This window comes from Panulirus ornatus, chromosome 11 (genome assembly GCF_036320965.1).
Source record: "Panulirus ornatus isolate Po-2019 chromosome 11, ASM3632096v1, whole genome shotgun sequence".
NCBI classification, from domain to species: Eukaryota; Metazoa; Arthropoda; class Malacostraca; order Decapoda; family Palinuridae; genus Panulirus; species Panulirus ornatus.
Window position 1 is genome coordinate 14,188,454 of NC_092234.1, and position 14,775 is coordinate 14,203,228.

A 14,775-nucleotide genomic window follows, 5' to 3' on the forward strand; every position below is an offset into this window, starting at 1 on the left:
ATGGGGTTGTTAGGGAGGTGAATGCAAGAGTTTTGGAAAGAGGGGCAAGTATGAAGTCTGTTGGGGATGAGAGAGCTTGGGAAGTGAGTCAGTTGTTGTTCGCTGATGATACAGCGCTGGTGGCTGATTCATGTGAGAAACTGCAGAAGCTGGTGACTGAGTTTGGTAAAGTGTGTGAAAGAAGAAAGTTAAGAGTAAATGTGAATAAGAGCAAGGTTATTAGGTACTGTAGGGTTGAGGGTCAAGTCAATTGGGAGGTAAGTTTGAATGGAGAAAAACTGGAGGAAGTAAAGTGTTTTAGATATCTGGGAGTGGATCTGGCAGCGGATGGAACCATGGAAGCGGAAGTGAATCATAGGGTGGGGGAGGGGGTGAAAATCCTGGGAGCCTTGAAGAATGTGTGGAAGTCGAGAACATTATCTCGGAAAGCAAAAATGGGTATGTTTGAAGGAATAGTGGTTCCAACAATGTTGTATGGTTGCGAGGCGTGGGCTATGGATAGAGTTGTGCGCAGGAGGGTGGATGTGCTGGAAATGAGATGTCTGAGGACAATGTGTGGTGTGAGGTGGTTTGATCGAGTAAGTAATGTAAGGGTAAGAGAGATGTGTGGAAATAAAAAGAGCGTGGTTGAGAGAGCAGAAGAGGGTGTTTTGAAATGGTTTGGGCACATGGAGAGAATGAGTGAGGAAAGATTGACCAAGAGGATATATGTGTCGGAGGTGGAGGGAACAAGGAGAAGTGGGAGACCAAATTGGAGGTGGAAAGATGGAGTTAAAAAGATTTTGAGTGATCTGGGCCTGAACATGCAGGAGGGTGAAAGGCGGTCAAGGAATAGAGTGAATTGGATCGATGTGGTATACCGGGGTTGACGTGCTGTCAATGGATTGAATCAGGGCATGTGAAGTGTCTGTGGTAAACCATGGAAAGTTGTGTGGGGCCTGGATGCGGAAAGGGAGCTGTGGTTTCGGGCATTATTGCATGACAGCTAGAGGCTGAGTGTGAACGAATGGGGCCTTTGTTGTCTTTTCCTAGCGCTACCTCACACACATGAGGGGGGAGGAGGATGGTATTCCATGCGTGGCGAGGTGGCGATGGGAATGAATAAAGGCAGACAGTGTGAATTGTGTGCATGGGTATATATGTATGTGTCTGTGTGTGTATATATATGTGTACATTGAGATGTATAGGTATGTATATTTGCGTGTGTGGACATGTATGTATATACATGAGTATGGGGGTGGGTTGGGCCATTTCTTTCGCCTGTTTCCTTGCGCTACCTCGCAAACGCTGGAGACAGCGACAAAGCAAAATGAATAAAATATATAAATATATATGACTTTGTTGTCTTAAACTAAGACACCACCTGTAGTTAATGAATCAATTGACTGAATACTGACTTTCTTGCTCCTAACAAAACCACAAAACTCATTAGATTTCTTTTCCTATTTTCTGCATTACATGCTTCATAATGATGTTTACTTTAACATGTAAGTCTCTAAGTAACTTTACATAATTTACTCTATCATGTTGTTATTGGACTCTTCAAGTTTCTTATGTACTGCTTTCTCAAACAACAAGCACTTCTCTATAACATTCTACCACTTTGGCTTCATTCTGGAAAAAGACTATCTACTATGCAGTGGCACATATATTCCTTCACTACCATGAAAGTTTCATTGAACCATTCCTAAGCAAAGCCCACATCGTTTTCATTACCATATCATCCCAGTTTTGCCTGTCAAGAGTAATGAGAAGACCATTAAAATATGCAATTCTAAAATCTGGTCTTTCTTCTCATGCCCAGGTGCATATGCACCAATAATCACCCACCTCTCTCCATCAACTTTCAGTTTTATCCATATTAATCGAGAATTTACTTTCTTACACTCTATCACATACTCCCACAACTCCTGTTTCAGGAGTATTGCTACTCCTTCCCTTGCTCCTGTCCTCTCACTAACCCCTGACTTTACTCCCCAGACATTCCCAAACCACTCTTCCCCTTTACCCTTGAGCTTCGTTTCATTCAGAGCCAAAACATCCAGGTTCCTTTCCTCAAACATACTACCTATCTCTCCTTTTTTCACATCTTGGTTACATCCACACACATTTAGGCACCCCACTCTGAGCCTTCGAGGAGGATGAGCACTCCCCGCGTGACTCCTTCTTCTGTTTCCCATTTTAGAAGTTAATACAAGGAGGGGAGGATTTCTGGCCCCCCGCTCCCGTCCCCTCTAGTCGCTTTCTACGACATGCGAGGAATACGTGGGAAGTATTCTTTCACCCCTATCCCCAGGGATAATATACATATATATATACATATACACATACACACACATACACATACGCACATATACACACACACACACATACATATATATACATATGAGAAATGTAAGAAACAATTTAGAAAACTGAAACTTCTAGCTTGAAATGAATGAAAAAAAAGAATGTCACATAATGGTTCAACCTCTGGCTATGGAAAAAAGGAAATGTATAATTTATTTACACAAACGTCAATAGCAGTTCTCATCAATTTACCACTGTATCAATAAGCTTCAATGTCTAAGCTACATTTTTCTCCAATTTCACTATTTTCCTTCACATTTTCAATTGTGTCTGAGGGTTCTACTTCAAGAGTGATTGTTTTTCCAGTAAGGGTCTTCACATCTTGGTTACATCCACACACATTTAGGCACCCCACTCTGAGCCTTCGAGGAGGATGCTTTACTTGTGGTGCTGACTTCCCTCTTTAAATCGATGATGACTGCACCGCGATGTTCCTCTGTCATGTTGGAAGAACCTCTTGACCACGGCTCAGGGAAACGCTTCAGGGGCAAGTGTTTTGGGAGCAGCTGAATGAGTGTGTTAGTGGTTTTGATGCACGAGACCGGGTCATAGTGATGGGTGATTTGAATGCAAAGGTGAGTAATGTGGCAGTTGAGGGAATAATTGGTATACATGGGGTGTTCAGTGTTGTAAATGGAAATGGTGAAGAGCTTGTAGATTTATGTGCTGAAAAAGGACTGATGATTGGGAATACCTGGTTTAAAAAGCGAGATATACATAAGTATACTTATGTAAGTAGGAGAGATGGCCAGAGAGCATTATTGGATTACGTGTTAATTGACAGGCGTGCGAAAGAGAGACTTTTGGATGTTAATGTGCTGAGAGGTGCAACTGGAGGGATGTCTGATCATTATCTTGTGGAGGCTAAGGTGAAGATTTGTATGGGTTTTCAGAAAAGAAGAGTGAATGTTGGGGTGAAAAGGGTGGTGAGAGTAAGTGAGCTTGAGAAGGAGACCTGTGTGAGGAAGTACCAGGAGAGACTGAGTACAGAATGGAAAAAGGTGAGAACAATGGAAGTAAGGGGAGTGGGGGAGGAATGGGATGTATTTAGGGAATCAGTGATGGATTGCGCAAAAGATGCTTGTGGCATGAGAAGAGTGGGAGGTGGGTTGATTAGAAAGGGTAGTGAGTGGTGGGATGAAGAAGTAAGAGTATTAGTGAAAGAGAAGAGAGAGGCATTTGGACGATTTTTGCAGGGAAAAAATGCAATTGAGTGAGAGATGTATAAAAGAAAGAGACAGGAGGTCAAGAGAAAGGTGCAAGAGGTGAAAAAAAGGGCAAATGAGAGTTGGGGTGAGAGAGTATCATTAAATTTTAGGGAGAATAAAAAGATGTTCTGGAAGGAGGTAAATAAAATGCGTAAGACAAGGGAGCAAATGGGAACTTCGGTGAAGGGCGCAAGTTGGGAGGTGATAACAAGTAGTGGTGATGTGAGAAGGAGATGGAGTGAGTATTTTGAAGGTTTGTTGAATGTGTTTGATGATAGAGTGGCAGATATAGGGTGTTTTGGTCGAGGTGGTGTGCAAAGTGAGAGGGTTAGGGAAAATGATTTGGTAAACAGAGAAGAGGTAGTGAAAGCTTTGCGGAAGATGAAAGCCGGCAAGGCAGCGGGTTTGGATGGTATTGCAGTGGAATTTATTAAAAAAGGGGGTGACTGTATTGTTGACTGGTTGGTAAGGTTATTTAATGTATGTATGACTCATGGTGAGGTGCCTGAGGATTGGCGGAATGCGTGCATAGTGCCATTGTACAAAGGCAAAGGGGATAAGAGTGAGTGCTCAAATTACAGAGGTATAAGTTTGTTGAGTATTCCTGGTAAATTATATGGGACGGGTATTGATTGAGAGGGTGAAGGCATGTACAGAGCATCAGATTGGGGAAGAGCAGTGTGGTTTCAGAAGTGGTAGAGATGTGTGGATCAGGTGTTTGCTTTGAAGAATGTATGTGAGAAATACTTAGAAAAGCAAATGGATTTGTATGTAGCATTTACGGATCTGTAGAAGGCATATGATAGAGTTGATAGAGATGCTCTGTGGAAGGTATTAAGAATATATGGTGTGGGAGGAAAGTTGTTAGAAGCAGTGAAAAGTTTTTATCGAGGATGTAAGGCATGTGTACGTGTAGGAAGAGAGGAAAGTGATTGGTTCTCAGTGAATGTAGGTTTGCGGCAGGGGTGTGTGATGTCTCCATGGTTGTTTAATTTGTTTATGGATGGGGTTGTTAGGGAGGTAAATGCAAGAGTTTTGGAAAGAGGGGCAAGTATGAAGTCTGTTGGGGATGAGAGAGCTTGGGAAGTGAGTCCGTTGTTGTTCGCTGATGATACAGCGCTGGTGGCTGATTCATGTGAGAAACTGCAGAAGCTGGTGACTGAGTTTGGAAAAGTGTGTGGAAGAAGAAAGTTAAGAGTAAATGTGAATAAGAGCAAGGTTATTAGGTACAGTAGGGTTGAGGGTCAAGTCAATTGGGAGGTGAGTTTGAATGGAGAAAAACTGGAGGAAGTGAAGTGTTTTAGATATCTGGGAGTGGATCTGGCAGCGGATGGAACCATGGAAGCGGAAGTGGATCGTAGGGTGGGGGAGGGGGCGAAAATCCTGGGGGCCTTGAAGAATGTGTGGAAGTCGAGAACATTATCTCGGAAAGCAAAAATGGGTATGTTTGAAGGAATGGTGGTTCCAACAATGTTGTATGGTTGCGAGGCATGGGCTATGGATAGAGTTGTGCGCAGGAGGATGGATGTGCTGGAAATGAGATGTTTGAGGACAGTGTGTGGTGTGAGGTGGTTTGATCGAGTGAGTAACGTAAGGGTAAGAGAGATGTGTGGAAATAAAAAGAGCGTGGTTGAGAGAGCAGAAGAGGGTGTTTTGAAGTGGTTTGGGCACATGGAGAGGATGAGTGAGGAAAGATTGACCAAGAGGATATATGTGTCGGAGGTGGAGGGAACAAGGAGAAGAGGGAGACCAAATTGGAGGTGGAAAGATGGAGTGAAAAAGATTTTGTGTGATCGAGGCCTGAACATGCAGGAGGGTGAAAGGAGGGCAAGGAATAGAGTGAATTGGAGCGATGTGGTATACCGGGGTTGACGTGCTGTCAGTGGATTGAAGCAGGGCATGTGAAGCGTCTGGGGTAAACCATGGAAAGCTGTGTAGGTATGTATATTTGCGTGTGTGGACGTATGTATATACATGTGTATGGGGGGGGGTTGGGCCATTTCTTTCGTCTGTTTCCTTGCGCTACCTCGCAAACGCGGGAGACAGCGACAAAGTATAAATAATAAAAATATAAAAATCTGGTATTAATTTGTGACTCTCATGTTGACCAACATTACAGGCAATGTTAAAAGTTACCTAATAAATAATTTGCTCATGATCACTCATACCAAAGTCTTTCATTGGATTAAAGATTACCAAAGGGAAGGAAGCATAGAATACAGGCTAAAACAGTATTGTCGTTTAAGCTGAGGTCACTTTCCTCAGGGATTAGTCCTGGGCCCATTGCTATTCTTCGTATATGTAAATTACTAGCCAGATAGACTGGACTCTTAACTGAAAATGTTTGTGCGTGATGCCAAGGTCAGGAGAAAATCAAAGGGTAATGATGACTGCATTAAATTACAGGGGTATTGGTCAAACTCCAAAGTTGGTCTGTTAAATGGCTGATAAAATATAATGTGATCAATGCTTAGTAATGATGATGGGACAGTGAAAAAAGGCCTGAGAAAATTATCACATGGAAGAAAATAACCTGCATGAATCTGAGTGAGAAAGAAACCTAGGTATCAGCAGCATGCTTAATCTGTCATATGAACTTCACATAAGAGGAAGGCAAGTAAAAGAGGCAAATTTTTGGTGGCAAGTATTACAACTGCGTTTAAATATATTGATAATGTGATGTTTGATAAACTATTCAAACCACATATTAGACCAAAACTGGATTATGCTTTTCAAGTCTGGTAACTGCAGTTAATAAAGCACAAAGACTTAACTAAAAGGGTCCTGACTTGGGCAACTACAATAGTACCTGAATTATGATAAGAAATGAGCTAGAGTGAGAGGTCTAGGATTATGCAATTTTCCAGCTATAAAGAATAAAGAGAGATGAGCAACCTTATCACAGCTTTCAAGTTCCTCAGTCAATGACACTAAGCAGTTCTGCATGAGATGCAATGACAAGTAACCTGTTGCTGTGAAAAGAAGCTACTTAAGAAACTTTTCAGAAAGGACCTGAAGAAGTACTGCCTAGTGTTAAGGTGGTGAGTAGTTGGAAAACACCAAGCAGTGACACTGCAAATGATAGCAATGCAAAAATGTTTAAAAAGCAAGTTGATGGTTGAGAATGTTCAAGTGATGGGGCCCAAAAGAACTCTCCCACATTGTAAAAACAGATACCTATACACACACACAAAGAAAGACAGAAAGGTAAATACATTCAGGGATGATACAGTGTCCCAAATACACTATAAATTGGGACAGAACATAATATGCCATTGTGATTACCTCTTCGTGCCTAACTTCTTATAAAACTTTTTGCATACCCTTGAAACAGTAGAATAACAATAACAAGTTCTGGGAGTGTTGATAAATGTGTGGAAGGCGAGAACATTATCTCAGAAAGCAAAAATGGGTATGTTTGAAGGAATAGTGGTTCCCACAATGTTATATGGTTGTGAGGCATGGGCTATAGATAGAGTTGTGTGGAGGAGAGTGGATGTGTTGGAAATGAGATGCTTGAGGATAATGTGTGGTGTGAGGTGGCTTGATCGAGTAAATAATGAAAGGGTAAGAGAGATGTGTGGTAATAAAAAGTGTGTGGTTGAGAGAGCAGCAGAGGGTGTTTTGAAATGGTTTGGTCACATGGAGAGAATGAGTGAGGAAAGATTGACAAATAGGATATATGTGTCAGAGGTGGAGGGAATGAGAAGTGGGAGACCAAATTGGAGGTGGAAAGATGGAGTGAAAAAGATTTTGAGCGATCGGGGCCTCAACATGCAGGAGGGTGAAAGGTGTGCAAGGAATACAGTGAACTGGAAAGGGTATACTGGGGTCAACGTGCTGTCAATGGATTGAACCAGGGCATGTGAAGCGTCTGGGGTAAACTATGGAAAGTATTGTGGGGCCTGGATGTGGAAAGGGAGCTGTGGTTTCAGTGCATTATACATGATAGCTAGAGACTGAGTGTGAACGAACGTGGCCTTTGTTGTCTTTTCCTAGCACTACTTTGTGCGCATGTGGGGGGAGGGGAGTTGTTATTTCGTGTGTTGCAGGGTGGCGACAGGAATGAGTAAAGGCAGCAAGTACGAATTATGTACATGTGTATATATGTATATGTCTGTGTATGTACATATATGCTTACGTTTTTTTTTTTTTCCAAAAGGAGGAACAGAGAAGGATGCCAGGTGAGGATATTCCCTCAAAGGTCCAGTCCTCTGTTCTTAATGCTACCATGCTAATGCAGGAAATGGCGAATAGTATGAAAGATGAAATGTACAGGTATGTATATGTGCATGTGCGGACGTGTTTGTATATATATGTGTATGTGGGTGGGTTGGGCCATTCTTTCGTCTGTTTCCTTGCGCTACCTCGCTGAAGCGGAAGACAGCGAAAAAGTATTTATTTTTATTAATTTTGCTTTGTCGCTGTCTCCCGCGTTAATGAGGTAGCGCAAGGAAACAGACGAAAGAATGGCCCAACCCGTCCACATACACCTGTATATACATACACGTCCACACACGCAAATATACATACCTATACATCTCAATGTACACATACATATACACCCACAGACATATACATATATACACGTGTACATAATTCATACTGTCTGCCTTCATTTGTTCCCATCGCCACCTCGCCACACATGGAATAACAACCCCCTCCCCCCTCATGTGCGCGAGGTAGTGCTAGGAAAAGTCACCAAAGGCCCCATTCGTTCACACTCAGTCTCTAGCTGTCATGTAATAATGCACCAAAACCACAGCTCCCTTTCCACATCCAGGCCCCACACACTTTGCATGGTTTACCCCAGACGCTTCACATGCCCTGGTTCAATCCATTGACAGCACGTCGACCCCGGTATACCACATCGTTCCAATTCACTCTATTCCTTGCACGCCTTTCACCCTCCTGCATGTTCAGGCCCCGATCACTCAAAATCTTTTTCACTCCATCTTTCCACCTCCAATTTGGTCTCCCACTTCTCCTCGTTCCCTCCACCTCTGACACATATATCCTCTTGGTCAATCTTTCCTCACTCATTCTCTCCATGTGACCAAACCATTTCAAAACACCCTCTTCTGCTCTCTCAACCACACTCTTTTTATTTCCACACATCTCTCTTACCATTACATTACTTACTCGATCAAACCACCTCACACCACATATTGTCCTCAAACATCTCATTTCCAGCACATCCACCCTCCTGCGCACAACTCTATCCATAGCCCACGCCTCGCAACCATACAACATTGTTGGAACCACCATTCCTTCAAACATACCCATTTTTGCTTTCTGAGATAATGTTCTCGACTTCCAAACATTCTTCAGAAAAAGTATAATAAATATATATAAATAATAATAATAATAAGACAAGGGAGCAAATGGGAACTTCAGTGAAGGGGGCTAATGGGGAGGTGATAACAAGTAGTGGTGATGTAAGAAGGAGATGGAGTGAGTATTTTGAAGGTTTGTTGAATGTGTTTGATGATAGAGTGGCAGATGTGGGGTGTCTTGGTTGAGGTGGTGTGCAAAGTGAGAGGGTTAGGGAAAATGATTTGGTAAATAGAGAAGAGGTAGTAAAAGCTTTGCGGAAGATGAAAGCCGGCAAAGCAGCAGGTTTGGATGGCATTGCAGTGGAATTTATTAAAAAAGGGGGTGACTGTATTGTTGACTAGTTGGTAAGGTTATTTAAAGTATGTATGATTCATGGTGAGGTGCCTGAGGATTGGCGGAATGCTTGCATAGTACCATTGTACAAAGGCAAAGGGGATAAGAGTGAGTGCTCAAATTACAGAGGTATAAGTTTGTTGAGTATTCCTGGTAAATTATATGGGAGGGTATTGATTGAGAGGGTGAAGGCATGTACAGAGCATCAGATTGGGAAGAGCAGTGTGGTTTCAGAAGTGGTAGAGGATGTGTGGATCAGGTGTTTGCTTTGAAGAATGTATGCGAGAAATACTTAGAAAAACAAATAGATTTGTATGTAGCATTTATGGATCTGGAGAAGGCATATGATAGAGTTGATAGAGATGCTCTGTGGAAGGTATTAAGAATATATGGTGTGGGAGGCAAGTTGTTAGAAGCATTGAAAAGTTTTTATCGAGGATGTAAGGCATGTGTACGTGTAGGAAGAGAGGAAAGTGATTGGTTCTCAGTGAATGCAGGTTTGCGGCAGGGGTGTGTGATGTCTCCATGGTTGTTTAATTTTTTTATGGATGGAGTTGTTAGGGAGGTGAATGCAAGAGTTTTGGAAAGAGGGGCAAGTATGAAGTCTGTTGTGGATGAGAGAGCTTGGGAAGTGGGTCAGTTGTTGTTCGCTGATGATACAGCGCTGGTGGCTGATTCATGTAAGAAACTGCAGAAGCTGGTGACTGAGTTTGGTAAAGTGTGTGAAAAAAGAAAGTTAAGAGTAAATGTGAATAAGAGCAAGGTTATTAGGTACAGTAGGGTTGAGGGTCAAGTCAATTGGGAGGTAAGTTTGAATGGAGAAAAGCTGGAGGAAGTGAAGTGTTTTAGATATCTGGGAGTGGATCTGGCAGCGGATGGAACCATGGAAGCGGAAGCGCATCATAGGGTGGGGGAGGGGGCGAAAATTCTGGGAGCCTTGAAGAATGTTTGGAAGTCGAGAACATTATCTCGGAAAGCAAAAATGGGTATGTTTGAAGGAATAGTGGTTCCAACAATGTTGTATGGTTGCAAGGCGTAGGCTATGGATAGAATTGTGCACAGGAGGATGGATGTGCTGGAAATGAGATGTTTGAGGACAATATGTGGTGTGAGGTGGTTTGATCGAGTAAGTAATGTAAGGGTGAGAGAGATGTGTGGAAATAAAAAGAGTGTGGTTGAGAGAGCAGAAGAGGGTGTTTTGAAATGGTTTGGCCACATGGAGAGAATGAGTGAGGAAAGATTGACCAAGAGGATATATGTGTCAGAGGTGGAGGGAACGAGGTGAAGTGGGAGACCAAATTGGAGGTGGAAAGATGGAGTGAAAAAGATTTTGAGTGATCGGGGCCTGAACATGCAGGAGGGTGAAAGGCGTGCAAGGAATAGAGTGAATTGGAACGATGTGGTATACCTGGGTCGACGTGCTGTCAATGGATTGAACCAGGGCATGTGAAGTGTCTGGGGTAAACCATGCAAAGTGTGTGGGGCCTGGATGTGGAAAGGGAGCTGTGGTTTCGGTGCATTATTACATGACAGCTAGAGACTGAGTGTGAACGAATGGGGCCTTTGGTGTTTTTCCTAGCGCTACCTCGCACACATGAGGGGGGAGGGGGTTGTTATTCCATGTGTGGCGAGGTGGCGATGGGAACAAATAAAGGCAGACAGTATGAATTATGTACATGTGTATATATGTATATGTCTGTGTGTGTATATATATGTGTACATTGAGATGTATAGGTATGTATATTGTGTGTGTGTGGACATGTATGTATATACATGTGTATGTGGGCGGGTTGGGCCATTCTTTCGTCTGTTTCCTTGCGCTACCTCACTAACGCGGGAGACAGCGACAAAGCAAAATAAATATAATAAAACAATAATAAAGATAATACCTTTTCAGCAAACCCTCCTCAGCTCTCACCCACATTCTTCTCATTAACATCCTCTCTCTTACCCTATCATTACTTGCTGGATCAGCCCTCACACCACAAATTGTCCACAAACATTTCTTTCCCACACACCTACCCTCATTCTCATCTACAGCCCATGCCTAGCATCCATACAATACCACTGGGACTATTATACCAGCAAACATACCCATTTTCATGATCCCAGATAACAACTTCTCTTTCTACATTCTTCACTGCTCTAAGAACCTTCACCTCTCACCCACCCCATGGCTCACCTATGTTTTCATAGTTCCAATTGCCATGTCAAACCCTGAGTATCTAAAACACCCTACTCCCTCCAAGTTTTCTCCATTCATCTATGTACTTATTCATCAAGTTACCATGTCAACAGCATTCATTTAGCTATACATTTATCTATGTTCTGCAGTGATCTGTAAAGTTCCCATGTAATCAGTAATTACATCAATTAGGTTAGGAAGACATAATATTTTTGCCCAACAGGGCATCCTCAATTTTCAATATTACACTTATGAGAAAAACTTTTTTGATTCACCCATTTTCAAATCATAATAGAGTTTTGAGGAATGTAACTCAAGCATAAATCAAAGAGCAGGTTAGGAATAGTGTGCATTTTTAAAAAGGGCTAGCAACTCATTTTCAAATATCCCTTTAATGAACTGATGCATCATAACATAAGTAAGATTCAAATTCATTAACTGGAAAGGCTATACCAAGAGATTAGGAGAAATACTCATATTTTACAGACAATGTTCTAATTCATATAAAACCAAAGTAACTTTTCAAGTCAAGGTGGCACTTAAAAAACATTACCATATCTTCTTTCACTACTTGAATTAATGCTTCTCCTCCTGAAGAGTCCAATGACAACACAGCCTGGATCTCAGCAACTGCCTAATGAGTTATTTTTTCAATAGTTGAAAGCAAGAGTTTGTACCATCAGTTGATTTCATGGCTTTTTATATAAACAAATGATTTAATCAAAATGACATAAAACAGAAAAAATATAATAAAAGTATGATGTAGTTTAACTGATAACTCAGCTGTTTCATGCATTTTCATATGTTATATTTACTAGATCTTTAGGCAACTTTAGAAAAATCACTCAAGACATCACTCATTAAATCTTAATCTTTGCATTTACTGCAGATATGCAACAACTTAATATACAGCTTAAGTGGGCAAAGTTTTTTCTAGAAGCCATATCATCTGCTGATCAGTGGCAAGAGCTAATTCAAGAAGAATTAAATGCTATGCATAGAGCTTATACAATTATAGATTACCTCTTGTGAAATACTGGTAAAACCACCAAACTGTACCTGTAGCAAAAATGCATTGACTACATATAAAAGTAAAAATACAAAACTTACTCATTACTAATCGCAAAATGAATTCAGTAACTCTATAACTAAAAATCTAGTAACTATATATGGACATGCATAAATCACTGAAATACTGTAAAAATAAAATATTCATATGCAAATACAGGTACTCATTTATTACATGTGTAAATGCTAGCTATCATCTTATAAATTGTATTATGCATGCCACTCACTACATTCACAGCATAGTGTTGGATACAAAATCTTCTCCAAACACTTCAGTTATCATTCATCTTCACACTCGATGGTAATCAAGATCATGTGAGGTATACATCATCACTGCCTCATGTTGATGCAAAGGTGGAATGATGATGCAAGGAAAAGATGGGATGGTAAGAGGGAGATCAGCCTCATAATATGCATTCAATAAAGGAAACATTACTATCAGTGGTTATGTTTTACATCATTACAAACATTTAACTCCTTGCTCAAGGTGTCCCTTTTCTCTAAAATGGGGCTCACAAAGCACTTGGGAAGCTGGCTCTGTCCAATTGGTAGGACAAAAAGTCATAAGGTGTGGTGTTGTTGTTGTGTATCTGTCTATGTGAGGAGAATGTAAAGAATCTGAGCAATAAGTGTTTAGTTTCTTTACTATGGTAGCCACATTGTGGGCATGAAAGGTTTTGAAATAAGTTGAATTATTGTTTGTAGTGTTGCAGGAATGGATATGTCTATATATCTCAGAAAGCAAAAATGGGTATGTTTGAAGGAATAGTGGTTCCAACAATGTTATACGGTTGCGAGGCGTGGGCTTTAGACAGGGTTGTGTGGAGGAGGGTGGATGTGTTGGAAATGAAATGTATGAGGACAATATGTGGTGTGAGGTGGTTTGATCGAGTAAGTAATGAAAGGGTAAGAGAGATGTGTGGAAATAAAAAGAACGTGGTCGAGAGAGCAGAAGAGGGTGTATTGAAATGGTTTGGCCACATGGAGAAAATGAGTGAGGAAAGATTTGCTGACAGGGAGGATATATGTGTCAGAGGTGGAGGGAACGAGGAGAAGTGGGAGACCAAATTGGAGGTGGAAGGAAGGAGTAAAAAAGATTTTAGGCAATCGGGGCCTGAACATACAGAAGGATGAAAGGTGTGCAAGGAATGGAGTGAATTGGAATGATGTGGTATACCCAGGTTGACGTGCTGTCAATGGATTGAACCAGGGCATGTGAAGCTTCTGGGGTAAACCATGGAAAGTTTTGTGGGGCCTGGATGTGGAAAGGGAGCTGTGGTTTCGGTGCATTACACATGACAGCTAGAAACTGAGTCTGAACGAATGTGGCCTTTGTTGTCTTTTCATGTTGCTATCTCACATACACATGGACCGGGGGGGGGGGGGGGGGGGGGGGGGGGGGGGTGTAGTTTCTTTCCCCCCCCCCCATGTGTGGCAGGGTGGCAACAGGAATGGATGGGGGCAGCAAGTGTGAGTGTGCACATGTCTGTATATGTATATGTCTATGTATATATATGTATACGTTGAAATATATAGGTATGTATATGTGCGTGTATGGGTGTATGTGGGTGGGTTGGGCCATTCTTTCATCTGTTTCCTTCCACTACCTCACAAATGCACGAGACAGCAAATAAGTATAAAAATAATACTAAATTTACACATATTTCCTTTCTTTCATACCTGATTGCCATTTCCCATGTTAGCGAGGTAGCTACAGGAACAGACGAACAAAGGCTGCATCCACTCAAATCCAATCTTTAGGTGTCATGTGTAATGCACATATATATATTTACATGTATTTACATGCCTTTACATTTCTTTTTCATGCCTGTTTGTTGTCAACTGCATTAGCAAGTAGTGCTAGGAACAGAATATGAAAAGACCTCATTCTCTCACATCCACTCACTAGCTGTCATGTCATCTTTACACATATCTACATATCTATTTACTCTTTAAAATTGCTTCCAGAGAGTGGCAGTCACTGAAGAAAGCACCTATAATGACCACAGAAATGCTTAGCAGACACAAAAACACAAAACTATTGGTAAGGAGTTTTGAAAAAAGCCTGCAAACATGAGTGCACATGTGATTGGCATGCTGTTAGGTCTTCCACAGCATAAGGGTTGATGACAAAACATTTGCCTTTGTCATAATGCATAGTAAATAGGGTTTACGTCTTAAATTAGATTTAATTACATATGATCAAGTAACCTGTCTAGATAAGATTGCTTTTTTATCATTAACTATACAGATACTCCCCAACCTATGATGATTCAACTTACTATTTTTCAACTT

The 14,775-nt window shown here is 41.4% G+C and overlaps 1 protein-coding gene across 5 annotated transcripts in view; it reads right to left on the reverse strand.

The window, feature by feature from the left end:
* The window catches only part of LOC139751290 (uncharacterized), a 126,096-nt gene that overhangs the window by 58,518 nt on the left and 52,803 nt on the right, over positions 1–14,775 (reverse strand). The gene's annotated exons all lie outside the window — the stretch shown is intronic.